Below are 18690 nucleotides of genomic sequence, written 5' to 3'. Positions count from 1 at the left end.
GGGCACATCCTGCGGAAACCCGGACTGGTCCCCCATGCACGTTAAATCCCGCGTGGCCGGGAGACCTGAAACGGTTTTCTAATGGCAGTCTCCCCCCCCCCCCCTTTTACAGCCCCAGTTTTATGGATTAGAAAACACGCGTGATCCAAGATTTGGTGGCCTGCGTGCCCATGAGGACGGAGCCAGGACTAGGAATCTAGATCCTCGCCTGTGAACTCCAAGCCGGGCCAGCCACATTCGTGGTCTTTAAAATGTACCCGAGCCGAATGTAACGAAAGGCCCAGAGTTCCTCAGCCCTCAGGACTCTCCGGGTGGAAACTTATCTGGCAGTTTGTTAGTAATGTACTGTCTGGGAGTTAAGTGGCTTGCCCAAGAGTCACCGAGAGAGCTACTTGCCAGCCTGGACTTGTATCTGTAGTGAATATGTGGTCGTTGAGGTTAATAAGTGTCTACTTCGTGTGCAAGTGTGGGAGTTACAAGAGAACAGAACTCTGGAGTCTTTGGGATGCCCATAATTTAACTTTCAAAAGAAGAGAGACTGGCAGACAGACAGACAGACAGACAGACAGACAGACAGACAGACACACACACACAGAGGCACGAAGGATTGGGGGACAGGGAAGAAGAGACACACAGAAACAGAGGCACAATGGGAAGGAGTGAAAGACAAAAACCCTAATATCTCCCTGTGGGCAAAGAGAAATCCTAGGAACTGGGACGTGAGAGTGGATAAAGCTTGAGTGGGCTAGTGGTGCACCTTAAGATAGCTTCCTATTCTAATTGTTGGGGCCTTCCCCTCAAATTACCATGATGTACTATATATAGATAGATATTGACATCATTTACTTAATTATTTAGGTGGAGCCCTCCAGAGTGGAAGCTTAATCTCCTTGGCTAAGTTCAGTTTTGTCTTTGTCAGAATTGTTACTGAAGCAGGATTCAGTTACAAGACGAAGATACTTTCTAACAGGACTAACAGGAATCCTGATCTCAACTCCTAGTTTGCAATAAAGCAAATGGCAATGGGCAGGTGTGATAGGTGCATGAAAGCAAAAAGAAAATATGAAGACAAAATAAACCAAAACAGCCCCAGCTCTTAAGGAGATTACAGTCTATTCAGGAACTACATGTTTATCCCTAGCTGTACACAAAATAGTTTATGTGCACATGTATGTGTAGAAACAGATATGTGGATATGGAGTTATATCTATATCAAGATATCAATTTCTTCCTATATGCTCTCTATCTCTATAGATAAAACATATGCATATATATTTGTGAATAACATGGATGCACATACATTATTTGCCTAGTCTGTAATCTCTTTAAGGGTTGTATTGGTAGCTAGGAGGCACAGTGGATGATATGCTGGATCTAGAATCAGGAAGACTCATCTTCCCGAGTTCAAATTCAGCCTCAGATACTTACTATCTGGGTGACCCTCAGTTTCCTCATCTGTAAAAACGAGTTGGAGGAGATAATGGCAAACCACTCCAGCATCTTTGCAAAGAAAATGTCAAATAGTGTCATAAAAAATCAGTAACAAACAACAACAGAAACCTTAGCACTTTGGTACCAGGGCCAAGCTAGTTGCTGATTACTCAGTTGCAAATTAGGTGCTAGGGTAAGGGCTCCCAGTCTAATTAGGAAGTATTTGGGACTTGTAGCTGACCCCGACTTTAGTAACAGTTCAAAGACAAAAATGAAATTAGTCAAGGAGCTTACATTCCACTACATGTAGATTTTATATCCTAACATGTAAATAGATAAGTAAACAATAATCAATTTGAGAAGAATGAATACTAACAATGGAGAGTAGTCAGCCAAAGCTTGCTTGTGTGAACAGGTTAAAATAATCAGTGTTATGGGTGGGGGGGAGATGGAGAGTGGGAAGAAATCAGACTTGATTTTTGATACAGAAACTTCTACTAACATACATCAACATCTGCTCTGCAATTTAAAGACTTATTCAAAAGTTGTCTGGGGGCACTTAGAAATAAAGTAATTTGTTCAGGATCATATAACTAGTGTGTATCCAGATCATCCTGGCATCAAAACAGCTACCATGTCTCTTTGAAGGTGGCATATTGAATTAAGGGAAGAGCTGATAGAGCTCCTGAAGAGATATAATGGGAGATAAGGTAGGAAAGGGTGTTCCTGGCAGTTTTGACCTGGAAAGAAACATAATATAAATGTATATATAGATAGAGATCTTAGGAAGATTATTTTATCAATTGAATAATGGATTATAGAAGGGAGAGATTGGAGGCAGATACACCTCCAAGTTCTCTTCTGGTCCTCCTCACTCAGACCTTATTAAATTAAAATCCAACATATTTGTATTAGATTGTACCTATTGTGTTAGGTACTGGAGAGTAAACCTCATTTCTGTGCTTGAGGCTTCCAAAGTGATTCTAACACAACAACGGTGAGAGGCAGGTATTGTGTTATTGTAGAAAGGAAAATAAGACTCTGAGAGGGGAAAGAATGGCCAGGATCATCTACTTAGGAAGTTTGTCAAAGTAAGTATTGTTTTCTGAGATTTCCAATTCTCAGGATAATATTTTAGGAAGGACTTTGACTAGCTGGAGAGAACTAGAATATCAAGTGGTCTTGGAGACAATGTCATATAGTCAGTTGAGGGAGCTAGAAATGTTTTGCCTGGAAAAGTAGACAATACCTGTCTTCAAGTGGTTCCCCTTGAAGATTGTCAAGGAGTAAAGGAATTATATTTATTCAGATTTAATTGATTTCTAGTCACATTGGCTGACTTTTTTTTTTTTTTTTTAGTTTTTCAATAGTCCTTTATATATTTTGTCATTTTCTTTTTTTTTTCTTCTTTTCTTTCTTTTTTTAAATAGTTTTTATTTACCAGATATTTGCATGGGTAATTTTATAGCATTGACAATTGTCAAACCTTTTGTTCTAATTTTTCCCCTCCTTCCCTCTCCCTCAGATGGCAGGTCGACCAATACATGTTAAATATATTAGAGTATAAATTAAATACAATATATGTATACATGACCAAACAGTTATTTTGCTGAACAAAAAGAATCGGAATTTGAAATAGTGAAGGAAATTTCCTGTGAAGGAAATCCAAAATTAGAGGGATTGGAAATTCTATGTAGTGGTTCATTGACTTGTTTTTTACACTTGGTGTTCTATTTTGGGTCTCCATACTTTTATATGAACTATAGGATTCACCTGAGAAGATAAGGTATCAAATGCTGTTGAGAGTGCTCTCTTAAGCTGAATTGCCAAGCATTCAAACTCTTCTTCACAGAGCACCACTTTGATGATCATGTCATGTTGTTCAAATGTCAAACTTGTATTTGCTTAAAAGATTGTTTTATGAAGAAATCACATAAGGCAAGTGCTTACATGGAAGTTAGAAGAAGTGATACGAGGTCTCTTTCAAGTCTCTCTGAAGAACTTTGGAATCGTGAGACATGGGAGACACTAGTACAGGATTACGCTGCATGGTATACCAGCATCAAAGAAGAGTGTGTGCGCTATGAGCAAAATAGAACTAGAAACATGAGATGTACAAATTTTAGTGATGTCTCTACTCCAAATGTTTATATGAACTATTTGTTATTGAACTGAAGTAGAGCCTTTTGATCTAGTATTGCTCTGATAACCCACAGTCAAACATACTATACCTTGCCCAAACATATGATGACATTTTGGTCCTCTTTGAGAATGAAGGACAATAATCACTACCCACAAGCTATCCTATGCTTTGGTTATACTCCCTTTTCACTTTTTACTTCTGTTTTTAGAATCTTTAATTTTACATTGTGAGAAATGATATAGACAGATTCAGAGAAATCTGAGAAAACTTGTTTGAAATGATAAACAGGAAAAGAATGTGTACAATGAACACAACAATATAAAATAAAACAACTTTGAAGGATTTAAAAATACTAATCAATGACCAATGACCAATTTCAGAAGATTAAATAAAGATGATGTATGTACCTTATTTCTTGGCAGAATTAAATCTTGGCAGAGTATTTAATACCTTTTTACTGTTGCTAAATTTTTTGTGACCTCCACATTCAGTTATGTGACCCCATACAGTATAAGAAGCTTTGCTCTAAGAGGATGTTGTATTTCCAATCTGGGTAGGATAGGGAATCCTGATCCCCAAAAGATCCAGCCACTCAGTTTTGCAACCTTATCATCAATCCTCAGCTCTTTACTTTCATTTAACCCACATGCCCAATTAGTTGCTATTTCCTTCATCTTTCATATATGTTCCTATTTCTCTAACAGGTTATTATGCTTGTGCCTCATCACTTCAGTCCTCAACTACTGCAATAGCCTACTTTTTGGTCTTTGCCTCTAGACTCTTCCCCATTGCAATCCATTTTTCACAGAGTTGCCAAAGTGATTTTCCTAAAATGAAAGTCTGACCATATTACCTCCCTACTCCATAGATTGCAGTGACTATTAACTCTAGGAGCAAATATAAATACCTCTTTTTCTTATATAAAAATCTTCATGATGTGATCCATCAGCCTCATTTCCTTCTCCAGAGCCATCTCTATCCAATGACAAGATATAGATCAGAATGGATGCATCCAGCATCTTTCCCCTGGACCCAGATGGCTCTGGAGGAAAAAGTGAGGCTGGTGATTTTGCACAACCCTCCCTCACTTAGTAGACCTAGTTCACTTCCATATCATGGTATCACTCAATGTGATGCCATGGTCTTTCTCGAGAACAAAGGACAAACAAGAACCTCTGTGAGTAGGAATAGGAGCTGCCCCACTAGAGACACAATTGGGCACTCAACTGGAACTGGCTAATTGGGCAACACAGTTCTTTCCTTTTGCTTCCTTCTGTCTGCTGTCTAGGGTAATCTGCTCAAAGGAATTAAAATTTTGATTGATAAAACTTTGCAAGATATCTTAGGGTTTATGGGCTAGGATCATGCCTAACTTCCAAATTACTCTGGCTCTCATTGATCAACAATAGGTCCCAGGCCAAGCCCTACTTTGATCATTTTTGGGGCCCCTGATTGACTCAAAGTGGATGTAAATAGAAATTGTTTCTGTTTTGTCAGGAAACCCTGAGGATCGGGATTCCCCTTCCAAAACCCAGCCTGGATACTGAATTTAGAAATGCGGTAGACACAATTCTTGAACATTCTGTAGAAAAACCCCTAATATGTTGCCTAACTAAGGCTAATTAATTGGGCAATAGATAAGCCTATATCAATCAGGAATATCAGAGATTCACATCATTATCAGGGTTCAGATTCTATTTATCTTTTAAAATCCAGCTCAGGATTTTCTTCAAGATTCCATTCAAGTCAATTCAATAAACAAGCATTCTATTACATGCAGTGTTTAGAGTGTGGCAGGCTGAATAGGGTTCTGAGTTCTAAGCTCTGGGTTCAAATCCCACCTCTGGCATAGGCTGTGTGATCTTGATCGAATGTGTCTCAGGAAAATCTCTAGGATATAGCCAATCCAATAAACATTTATTAAGCATCTACTGAGTACCAAGTACAGTGCTATAGCACTGGAGTTATAATTAATCAAAAGATAAATGAATTAAGCAGAAAAAGATCAAGTTGGAGTTATGTACTTATGTGAGTTAATGCTGTTAGGACAAGAGTGGCAACTAGACCAAAACTAGCTTCAAACTTGTGGCTGACCAGAGCTAAATAGAGCAGGCTAGAGATAGGAGAATCAGGACACAAACAGAAATTTAATTATTTCAGAAGGAGGAAAAAGATGTTTACAAACAGAAACCCTTCCCTTACTCAGAGGGCTAATATTCTGGACCAAAGGCAGGTCTTATATACCACAAGTAGGCTAGATTATGACATAATCAATTTTAGGTCTTGAGTTACTATTCCCACAGACTCTGTAGGAACAATATTGTCTCAAGTCAAATTATAACCACTCTGTGGGTCACACAGATGTGATGGGAACAAGAATGCAGTGGGTGTCAGTGACAAGAAACAGAGAATGTGAATATGTGATGTATGGCTCTGGGAAATAGGAGAGCTAAATTCCTCGATAAACCAGGTGCTGGTCAAAGCAATATACTTTGGGGGCAACTATGTGGCAAAGTAGATAGAGTCTCACTAGCCCTGAAGTTAGGAGGACCTGAGTTCAAATCTACTTTCAGATACTTAACACTTCCTAGCTGTGTGGTCCTGGACAAGTCACGTAATCCCAATTGCTCAAAAAAAAAAAATAAATAAATAAAAAATAAACAAAAAAGGAATATATTTTGCCAGAGTGGGATATCATCCTGAGCTCAAAGGATTGTTGTTATGCTAAGATCAGGACACAGTTTGCTTTCTGGGTCTTAGCTCTGGAAAAATAGTCTCTCCCCGCCCCCCAAAATAACATTAGTTATGATTGATTATATCACCATGTGTTGTTGATTACATCAATTGTATTTGACTTACCATTCAGATTCATAATATATCAGTTATAGATCTGTTTTAGGGATTTAATTGCTATATTAACTCCCCTCCCTTCTCTCCCATCTTCTACCAAGTAGTGTTTGAAATAAGGTGCAGTTCTCCAAGGACAGTAATTGAATTAAAGTTCATTTGTGTAAAGGGCTTGAGTTAATGCACTGAGGCTAATTACTGCTTCAGACAAAACTCTATAAGAATATGCTTGGAAATTGGTCCTTCCCACTATCCTGTGCTGGCCCAATCATTTGGTGTATACAGAGAATTGTGGGAGGCACTAGGGGGTGGAGTGAGACTAGCCAGGGCCACTTCTGGGAGGGAGACAAAGAGGTGAAGTCAGGGAAATCCTACACATCCATTCCCTTCACTTCTACTGCTAAAGATTGAGAATAACGACTAAGGACTTTTGCTTATCCTGACTCTGGCTGATTCTAAGGTAACCAGGATGTTAACTCAATCATCACACATTTGCTCTCCATCCTTGTGAATCACAATCCCTTCACTGCCAAAAACATAACTTCATTGGACCCTAGGATACTGTTGATCAAACATTATAGACACAAGTAATTTTGAAAGACTTAAGAACTCTCATCAACCCAATGACAACTCTAGAAGCTTAATTATAAAACATGAAATCAATTTCTGCAGAATAGGACCTGGTTTGCTTGAATTTGAATATTTGTTATAACAATTTTGTTTTTCTTATTTTCTTTTTCTTCAATGGAAATGGGAGGTGGAAAGGAGAGAAAAAATTTAATTTCAAAAGGAAATAGTTTTGAATGGGACTGATTAGATGAAGAAGTATATCTCAGTATTGAGATTAAGTCACATGATCCCTATTCTTAGAGCTGGGAGATGAGGCCTTGGACTCTGGGTCCAAGAAAGATCCTGGTAAGTCACATGATCTCTAAAAGGCTAGACGGAAAGTTACAGGAAGTGACGTGACCTGTGGGAAACAGACAACACTGGTGACCATTGGTCAAGGATGGTTCCATTCTTTAGTCTATCCAATGAATAGCCTCCGGTCTTTTGTTTTTTAAAACTTGTACTAACAGGTAGCTGGCCAGATTCATGAGCACATGGCAAGATGTGTGTCTGGGCCTCTCCTTGCAGGGATTAAATAAATGCCTTCTCTTTGTCCCTAAAGATAGCTCTGATTAGTTAATGGGAAAGGGGGTCAAGCACCCTTCCTGAACATTGACTACTTCCAGAATTAATGCAAGCAAATTGTTTTGAATTCCTAAAGCTCCTTATCATGGAAGCAATTATCATAGATGTATCTTAAGATACTTTTGCTCTTCATGAAAACTATTAACTGTGCTTCCATGTAAAAAAACCAGGATTGTAACCACACAGGAAGTCTTTGAGACATAGGCTCACTGGGGGGACGCGTTGGGCTCAGCTGAAAGTCAACTAATAAATACATTTGATTTAATTTCTTTGAATATCTGTCTAGTCTATGAAGATCTAGTCTGTGAAGACTATCCATGAAGAATCTTCAATGTATTAAGCTCTCTTTGAAGATATAAACATAGCTATGACACACTACTTTTAAATAATTTAATGTGATTGAATGGGGAAAAGAACATGTTTTCAAATTGCTATCAAATAAGAGAGAATGAGATGGATACATGAAAAGGAAGATAGTAATGCTTCCCATTTAGATTGTGTTTTAAAGTTTGCAGATTATTTTACCAATGAGAAACTTGAAATATCAAGAGCTCCAGAAGTGACTTACTAGGTTCAATAATCATGCAGCAATGTATGAACCAGGTGTCAGAACTCACGTCTCTGAATTCTGAGTCTATTTCCTTTTCTCATACTATAGTCCTTTACTGCTGTGACAGCCAGGGAAACTGCTATGAGAAATTTCAGGAGAAGGGCATTTGAACTTTAGTTTTAATATAACTTAACTATATTGAAAACAGTATGCTGGTAAATGTTTAACAACTGGTTCTCAGGGTGGGAAGTAAGGGAGGAGGGGAGAGAGAAATGTATTTATAACACACTTAATTTTAATCATCTTTCTTCCTCAGTTTCTTAAGTCTCAACAGCCAATAATACAATAAGTCAAGCCATAATTTGTAGCTTTTGCCACTTTCTGAGATTCACATGCTCACTTTTATTCAGTGAGCTGCTTCTAGTTCATCCTTGGTTATCAATAGAAAATTCCTATAGGCAGCCATAGCAGCACTCAGGGACACACTAGCATCAAATGCTAATCTTTTCAGTTCCACAGTATAGTTCGTGTTCAATGACCATGCATTTTCTTAAAATTGAAAAAACAACAACTGATCTTTTGTTTTCACATTAGTTTCAATTCCATTTGTAAACTCTCTCTACTCTCCTTAGTGAGGGAGGAAAGCAGTTCAGCTTAATTTTTTTTTTTCCTTCTCATCACTTCTTGAGAATGAACTTAGTCATAATTACACAGTATTTAGGATTGATGTTGGTTTTTGTTGTCACAGTTGTTGCTCTTTCCATTTATCTTGTTTTAGTTCTTGTACATGCTATTTTTCTGGTTCTGAGAACCTCACTTTGTATCAGTTTGGTATTCTTCATTTTCATTTCTTACAATATAGTAAATAATATTCCATTACACTCAGGGTACCATTATTCCCCAACCCATGGGAATCTACTTTGTTTCCAATTTCTTGCTACTACCAAAAAAAATGCTACCATACATATTTTGGTATCTATGGGTCTTTTCTGTCTGTCTTTGACCTGCTTGGGGTATATACCTAACAAAGCAATCTCTGGGTAAAGGAGCATGATCATTAATAATTTTCTTAGCATCATTCATCAAGCATGAAGCTGCTTCTGGTCCTTTTGACTTGTAGCTTCTAGTAGAAAGATAAAATGTTGCTGAAGGAAAGACATGAGAAGAGAAGGCTGTCTCCCTCCTGTCTTTATCACTAGCTTGCTAGCCCAGAAACTTTCTTAGTTGTTCTGAATTATCTCATACCCAAAGGAGAGATTCTTCACTTAATACTGTCTAGTATATATTCTCCTATGTTTACCTTTTCTGATTTATGTTTTGCTATGATTTAGATAAATGGGTTTCTTTGCTATTTATTATATGTGTTCCCACTAGTAGTTGGCGGGAAACAGGTCAAGCCTTAGGTATAATGTTTGGAATCTCTGCTTCTCCCCAGTAATGAGAAACAACAATCAGAAATTATATTGAAACAGATCATATCCCCTAAACTGATGGTATCTGGAGGAATAGGTAGATATAATTCTAGTCTGGATACCCCTTCTTAAGCCCATCTTAGGAAGGCAGAATAGCTAAATTTTTGGCCCCAACTTCCTATTTGCCCTCCCAATTGGAATTAAAAGATTCTCCTGGAGAAGAGTGGGAAGAGAAAAGTCTACACATGTCTAGTCTATCTTCCAGCCATATATCCACATATAAGACCCTGCAGACAGGAGATAATCTCTTGCCATGGGACCTTGCCACATGTGGGCTTTCTCTACATGTATGCAGGTACATGTATATTTTATATACATATATACATATTCATATACATATATGTATAGATAAGTCATAACATGTATACACACACACACACACACACACACACACACACACACACATATATATATATATATATATATATATATATATATATATATATATATATATATATATATATATATATATATATATAATATTAAAGGTAATATCAGAAGGAGAAACATTAGCAGCCAGAAGCAGGTGAAGGGGATAGGAAGAGAAAAGGCTTTCTGAAAACTGCTATTCTTTTGATGATCCCAGCTTCAGATTTATTTCTTCCTCTGTAAAACGAAGAGAATTGGAAAAAATGATTTCTAAGAGACCTTCCAGTTCTAACTTTATAGGATTATATCCTCCCACAATATTCTACCCCCATCATTGCTCTCATTCCTCTTCCCCCCTCTCCAAAGGCCATTGTAAGTGAACGCAGAATAACAAAGTATGTGCTTTAGATACCTAAAGTATGGAGTTTAACCAGCTGGGATATACATGCCCTTGTGTATCTCAGTGGCCTCATAGGAAACAAAAAAAATCGGACTTTGAAATAGTGTACAATTAGCCTGTGAAGGAAATAAAAAATGCAGGCGGACAAAAGTAGAGGGTTGGGAATACTCTTTACCTTTTCAAGGGTTGTAGTAGTACAATAAGGGTAGACACTTAGCAAGTTTTGTTCCAACATCAATCTGAACACTAATCTAAAGATCTAATGACTTAATCTAATCCACTCTCTTTGTCTTTTTTTTTTTTTTCCTTTTTTTTTTTTTTTGCTGACTCAGCTGGGGTTAAGTGACTTGCCCAGAGTCACACAACTAGGAAGTGTTAGGTGTCTGATCTCAAATTTGAACTCAGGTCCTCCTGACTTCAGGCCTGGTGCTGTATCCACTGCGCCACCTAGCTGCCCCTCTAATCCACTTTCAAGTGAGGAAGAACACTCATGTGGAGCTGGGGGGAGTTGTTAGTTACTGGGCCAGCCATTCAGTCAGGGTAGAATATATACAAATAAAACGTTAGAGCTGGAAGGAACATTCGATGTGCAACATTAGAGCTGGGAGAGGTCTTAGAACACAGAATGGCAGAGCCAGGAAGGCTTTTACAAATAATCTACTTCTTTTTCAATTTATAGATGAGGAAGCTGAGGATCCAAGAGAAGTGACTTTTCCCATTTTTAGCAGGCTTACTTGGTTTTTTAATGCCCCAAGTATTAATCTCTGAATATTGTTTACACAAGCTGCACCTGTTCTTGAAGGAATTGTGGTTTCCTAGGGATTGGCCGTTAGAAAACCGGTTTCACTGTGCCATGTTCGTTAAGACTGTCAGTATTATCAGTACAGATTGAAAACATCTGAATTACAAATATGTCACTACGAATTTCTTCTGTGGGGGGTTGATTAAGGAACTTTGTGATCAGTTTGATGAGCACATGAGGGGAGAAATCTTTTCTTTTGGGCTTTGAGTGCATCTTCCTGTGGAGAATATAGACCTGTTCCTTGGTATCACTTAAAGCAAGGCTTCTTAAACTGTAAGGATTGAGTAACTGAATGGAGATGTCTGGAAAAACTTGGCAAGAGTAAAATGTTTCTGAATACTTTATATGTGTATGAAACATTCTATGAATATTTAATTTTTTATGTAAAAATAAACAAGCACATGCTACTCATTAGTATGCAAATTTGCCTTCATCGTTAATAAATGGCAAAATTATATGTATACCAAAAATTGTTTTAAAATAACTTTATGTTTATTACCAGTAAATGTTCGATTTGCATACTTATTTTAAATACTTATATACTCCAGGGGCCAAGTAAAAAAAGGTTGCAAGTGGAAAAAGTTTAAGAAGTCCTGTTCTTTAACAGATGGTCTTCATTAATGTTGACTGAGTTGGTTCAGCCTCTTCTGAGAGTTGTCATCCATTTGTGTTGTCTTATAAAAGGATTGTTATTATTATTTTTTTCTGTTTTTCTTCCACTAAGATCCAGCAAGAGAATGTGGCAGAGTTAAAATGGACAAGGTTTTGGGGTGGGGTTGGGAATAGAAAAAGGTTATTTCCCTCCCAGGAACCTTTAATGGCAGTATTGGGTTAGAAGTACCTTAGGAATTTATTTTCTGGCCCATCTAATTTATGAAGAGTCTTCCTGTATAATAAAATCCAAGGTCTAACTTGGAAAGGGCACTAGCAGCATAATTTCTCAATTATATAACACCTATGGAGAAGGAAGCCACATGCTCAGGGTGTGAACATTCCTGAAGATTTTCTCTCTAGTAGTCTTAAGTTTAAGAACAAATCAATCAAGAAACATTTATTAAGTTCTCAATAGGTGCTAGTCCTTAGGGATACAAAGACAGAAATAGGGCAATTTCTCTCCTCAAGCTAGTTACGTTAAATGAATTCCAGGATCTGGTCTTCTAGCCACAAGATACATTTTCTGAGTAGTGTGAGGTTAAAATCATCTTTCTATTGAGAAAAGTTGGATGTAATTGGTAGTGCCAGCTCCAAGTGTGGCTTTTAGGTAACCCAAAGTTCAACAATTCAGGAAATGATATTTTTTTGAGTGTGAAACACACACACACACACACACACACACACACACACACACACACACACTTCCTACTGATAAGTCAGAACATGGTACTTTGTTATCTATCTATCTATCTATCTATCTATCTATCTATCTATCTATCTATCTACTATTTCTCTTTCTCTGTCTGTCTGTCTATCTATGTGTTTATCTATCTATCTACCTACTTGCTTAGTGAGAAAATATAAAGTTCCTTGGTATAGCAGCCTTTGGTGAGAAAAGAAGAGGACACATATGGCCCTTGGTGCTAGAGGAGTCTTGGGAGTAAAGCTGTGGTATGGGGAAGCAAGAGATTTAGACTGTCCTCTGCTAGTATTGTGAATTACTTTTATAATGTGGGTACAGTAGGAAGAAGGGTTCTTGTTTAGCAGCTCAAAGTATTTTTCTCTTCCAAAAAGAGTCCAAAAACACTGTGGCACTGTAATTATATACGTATGTCAAAAAGGGAAGATACTTTTGATGGGTTACAGGTTACTGAGGATCCTTGTATGGGATGAAGGGAGTGAAAACCTCTCATGGGAATATATGGTCTTGAGACTTTGCAATAATAAGTCAAACTATAGCTAAAAAACTGCAGGTATTCAGTTGTCTTGGATGAACATTTCTTCTCCTGTTTCTCCTATCTCTTAGTATTTAAGTACTTCTTTTAAAGGCCATGATGGCTTTGGGAATTCAGGTAACAGAATTTTCTCATCCAAGAATATTTGCTTGTGTAGCAGATCTCTGGGGAAAATTTAAGTGTTTTTATTTAATAATTTTTTTTGTTTATGGAATAGATTTCTGAGTTTAGAATGTAAGTCTGGGCTCCCCCAGACAATGGGAGAAAAGGCCAATGGATGTGTGTCAGGACTTCTGCATTCAGGGTCTATTTAATCTTGCATTTTGCAGTTTGTGCTTTGCACTCTTTTACTGCTACATTATTTGTTAGGAGTTGCCCTTTCTTGAAAGATTGTAATAAATCCCCTTTTGCTTTTTCTTACCTTAAGTTTCTGATTGTCTTTGTGGTTGTTATACCGTCCCATACATCCTTAATGTATTTTCTACTTTACATATGAGTTTTTGTGAGTCCTTTGCATTTTGTATAGTTTCTGGGGGTGGGGTGGGGGACATAAAGGTTGCCCTATATCCAAGATTATATATACAATATTACTTTAGATGTTTATATGCATTTTGTGGAAAATTATTTTACCCATACCCGTGGAGACCCAGACATGAACAGTATTATAAGATTTCTCAACATTAACTTTTTTGAGATGACATATTAAACCAAAGAGTAGATGATTTATTGAGCTTATACCCCAACCCCTGATCAGACTCATCAAACATTTCTTTCTCAGTGTGAAGGGCATATATTATTGCATATATGTATACATACGGACTGACAGAGATAAATAGATAGACAGATAAATTTGGAAAATAGTTTCCCCAAATTCTGTTTATTGAGGGAAAAAAAGGGAACAAGTTCTAACTTGTCAGTAGGAATTATATGCTTATCTAAAAGTAGAAACAAACCTTTCCAGAGTAAACACAGGTAACTCTGGAACTTGACACCAACCTTGTCATTTAGATAAATGTTATCATGAAAAAGTTCACTGCAATGTTTTAATGGACACAGTTCCCTGAGAGCAATCTTGCTAACGACTCAGTTATAGTTTTTTTCTGCAAGTTTCCTCAATACAATGTGCCAATAGCAAACCAAATTGTCTAGACTCTGCTGTTTGTATTTGGATTTTTTTTTTAGTTTCTCATAAGTACACAAGTCATCAGAATGGGCAGAAAATAAAACCTGTAGTTAATAGAAATCATGCTAGGCATTAAACACATTTGAATGTACGTTCCTCTTCTCTATCTCTTGAAATTCCTATTTATTTATGTGAAGGAAGGGTTAAGGAATCTTTCTTCAACCTCATCCCAAGATGTAAAAATGTTTCTTAATCAGCTTGAGAAGATTTGGGGACTTGGCCATTAGATACTGGACACTGGCCAACTGATACAACTCAGGAAACAAATGATTGGCTAAAGGAATTAATCAAATTTGGTGGGAAACTATTCAGCAATTTGAGATTTGGGCAGTTCTGAAGAGACCAGACTAACAGAATTTTGGAATTGAAAAAGAGATTTGTTTAAGGGAAGAGGGGGTTTTTAGTCAATTATAGGACCCTGAATGCTAAGTTAGTACAATTAATGAAAAGACAGTAAAAAAGTAGCACTAGAATAGTTCCACCATACACCTGACGTACAATCCCCATTGGTGGGAAGAGAAAACATTTATAGGAAATGTGTATGAAAAGGTACATCATCATCATCATCATCATCATCATCATCATCATCATCACATTTATAAAGTACCTACTTTCTATACTATATTACACCTACTGCCAGGGACTGTGCTAAGCATCTTACAGTTATTATCTTATTTGAAACTCAAAACCACCTTGGGAATTAGGAATTATTATTGTAGTACTTGTATTGTAGTGCAATATATATTGTAACAGATTAGGAAACTGAGGCAAATTAAGTGCCTTGTCCAGAGTCAATAATTAGTGACTGAGATTAAATTTTAACTCAAGTCTTCCCAACTCCAGGTTTTGTGCTCTATCCACTATGCTACCATATGTAGGGAACATATATAGCCATGCCATATGAGACACACCTCTGCCATTTCAGGATTACTCATATCTTTTGTTAATGTCATTAAACAACTCTTCTTGAGTCTTTTCCCTGATGATTTCTAATGAACATATTGTTCCCATTGGATGCTGATTTGTTTGAAACATAATTTCTGCTGAATACATTTTTAATGGACACATATATAGTTTTTTTTTTTTTTTTTTTTTTTTGCTGACCATTGAGAAGCATGACATCAGTAGGCATGTAATTGCTGAGTTTGTCTCTGTTTTTACTTCTGACTTCTGTCAAGGAATTTTACTAGAATGTTATATCTTCCTCTTGAGAAAAGTAGACTTTGCCATGCTTTTATTGTTTAAAGCCCTGATACTTTGTGATGGGCAAGTACTAAATAGATTCAAGCATTTTCTTTCCATGATGCAATTTTCTTTTTTTTCTTTTCTTTTTTATACAGAGAGGTAGCCACTCAAGTTTTATTTTTATTTTTTTATTAATTTTATAATTATAATTTTTTGACACATTTTCTTTCTATTAGACCTAAGGCTAAAAGGACATGAGTAGTTCTGAAAAGCCATTCCTTAAAATGTCAAAAGGAAAGTAGGAGAGGACCATTATATGTACAAGAGGAGAAAGATGCTTATGGAACAGGAGGATGGAGTAGGCGATAGGAAGGGAGTGGACCGGAAAAGCCACTGGACTGCCTAGAAAATGCTGAGATATTTCCATTAACTGGCTAAATGCAAAAAGACATAGTACTGTTGCTATGTTGGGAGAGGAAAGGATGGATGCCATGTTGAAAATTATGCCCATTGGAGCAAATTAACCCTGTGGATCTCTGTAGATCTAAAGGTTGAAGGAAAGTGCTAAACTTTTACTTGTACCATCTATAGACATGAATTTATACTTTCATTAAAGCTGTGAAGCTGTGACTCTACTTTTAAACAAAGACTTCATCATCTAGTGCCATGTGAGTTTCTAGTGACTATGCCGGAATCCATAGGGTGTTGGGGAATGGAATTCTCTTAAAGGAGAGATGATAAATATTGCCTTGCTATGAGCCTGAAATGCTCTTTTGAATAAACTTATGTGTTTAAGTGTTTCTGATGTTTGTACTTTATTTTTCAGCATACAGGATTTCATTCCTAAATATATTTTATTATGAGCTCTGGATAAAATTTTCCCCACAAATGCCACATTTAACCAATTTCTCCCTATTTTCATTCCCTAAATATAAGTATCCACACTCTAAGCCTTTTCCTGAATTTCATACTTATAATTTTTCTGGTGCAAATTTTCCAGTGAACAGTAAGGTCTATTCAAACCTGGATGCTTTGATCACAGAGACAGCTTTTATATGGTTTCTTCCATGTTTTTTTTATCTGAGGCTTATAAAAAATGTGAGGAATACCTGAGAATTTTTTCACCATGACTGCATATATAGAATTTCTCTCCTAAGTGGAATTTTTTTTGTCATTTGATGGTTTAATTTGTTATACTTACAAAAAGTAAAACAAGAATGTAAGACTGATTGCAAGAAAACTGTTATATAAAGAAGATGACTATAAAATTCACATAAGAAGAGAAAAAATGTCTTCATGGGAGACCAGAGGAAAGGATAAGGAGAGTAGAATTTTCTGATTTCAACTAGCATAAAGCTTAATAAATGTGGCTTCTATTTCTGGGGGGAGGGGAGAAATACAAGCTTCTTTTTCTTCTTCTTCTTTTTCTTCTTTTTCTTCTTCTTCTCTTTTTTTCCTCCTTCTTCTCCTTCTTCTCCTCCTTCTTCTCCTCTTCCTCTTTCTCCTCCTTTCTTCATTTCCTTTTTTAAGCTTTTTATTTTCAAAACATATGCACATATAATTTTTTATCATTGACCCTTGCATCACCTTGTGTTTCAGATTTTCTCCTCCTTCTTTCCACCCCCTCCCCTAGATAGCAAGCAATCCAGTATATGTTATACATGTTAAAATATATTTTAATTCAACATGTGTAAACATATTTATACAATTCTCTTGTTTTACAAGAAAATCAGATCAAAAAGGAAAGAAAATGAGTAACAACAACAAAAAGAATGAGAATATTATGCTGTGGTCCACACTCAGTTTCCATAATCCTCTGCGTATAGGTGGTTCTCTTCATCACAAGATCATTAGAAATGGTATCAATCATCTCATTGTTGGAAAGTCACATTCATCAGAATATTGCTGTTGCTGTGTACAATGATCTCCTGATACTGCTCAATTTCCTTAACATCAGTTCCTATAAGTCTTTCTAGACCTCTCTATAATCATCCTGCTGGTCATTTCTTTTAGAACAATAATATTCCATAGCATTCATATTCTATAACAAAATTCTCTTCTTCCTTCAAAGCATCACAGCTAAAGTACTATAACATAAAGCCTTGGTTAACACAACTATTTTCTCACTTTATGTTAATGCTCTCTTTTGACCTATTTTCATTATTTTCTAATACAATCCTTTTTGTTCATTTATCCATGAATATATTATATCCCACCAGCAAGGAATGTAAACACTTTGGGGAAGCAGAGGCGGTTTTGTTTTTATCTCTGTGTCCTTATAAACTAGAATAAAATGCATGTGGAGTAAATAGTTGTTAAATTAATTTTTATGTTTTATCTACCTTTAATAACTTGGTTCTCTGCTTATCCTTAGCTTGCTAGCTTGATGTGTTTCAGTAATTACTGATAGATCCTAATGGAAATCAAGAAAAGCTCTAGGAGTGGGGGCTGAGCCCGTGTGAATTATTATTCAGAAACCTTCAGAATTGAATGTGGTCAGTAACAAACTCATGATCCACAAATATGACTTTCCATTTCTTCTTTCTGAATCTTTCTGTAAATAGTCCTGCCTCCCCTCTGATTCATAGAATCCCTAGTTTTCTTCAAAGCACAGCTTAGATTCTACCTCAAACACAAGGCCTTTCTAGGTATCATCCTTCATTCTCCCTTTTAAAATGACTTTAGATACCTTGTATACCTGCTAATCTGTCTATGTGTTGGTTCTTCACCCCCACCCCACTCCCAGCTCCCCAATGGAATATAAGTCCTTTGAGGAAAGGAAAGTGTCTTTAACCTTCAAAGAACTTTGTCCTGGGTATAGTTACCAGCTTCTTAGCCCACTCACAATTAGGGAGCATAGAACAATAGAGTAGATTTGGACATTTGAAGGTAAAGATGGATGATGGAAAACTCACTGTTTACTGAGAGAGCCCATTTTACTTTACTTTAAGAGCATGATAGCCATTTTGGGATATTTCAACAACTATTACATGGTAGCGGGATTAGATTTGTTCTGCTTGGGGTCAGAGGGAAGAACTAGGAGCAAAGATGAAGGTAGGGAAGGAAATTGCAAAGTAGCTCAGTATAAGGAAAGCTGCCTAACAGATTATGTGACTTCCTTTCATCTTCTAGAGTAATTTGCAATTATGATTCTTCTGGGATTGTAAACACATAAATTAAAGAATACCTATAGCTGATATAGAGAGACAGACAGATAGATATAAT

The sequence above is a fragment of the Sminthopsis crassicaudata genome, chromosome 3 (genome assembly GCF_048593235.1).
Source record: "Sminthopsis crassicaudata isolate SCR6 chromosome 3, ASM4859323v1, whole genome shotgun sequence".
Lineage (NCBI taxonomy): Eukaryota > Metazoa > Chordata > Mammalia > Dasyuromorphia > Dasyuridae > Sminthopsis > Sminthopsis crassicaudata.
This window is presented reverse-complemented; position numbering follows the sequence as displayed.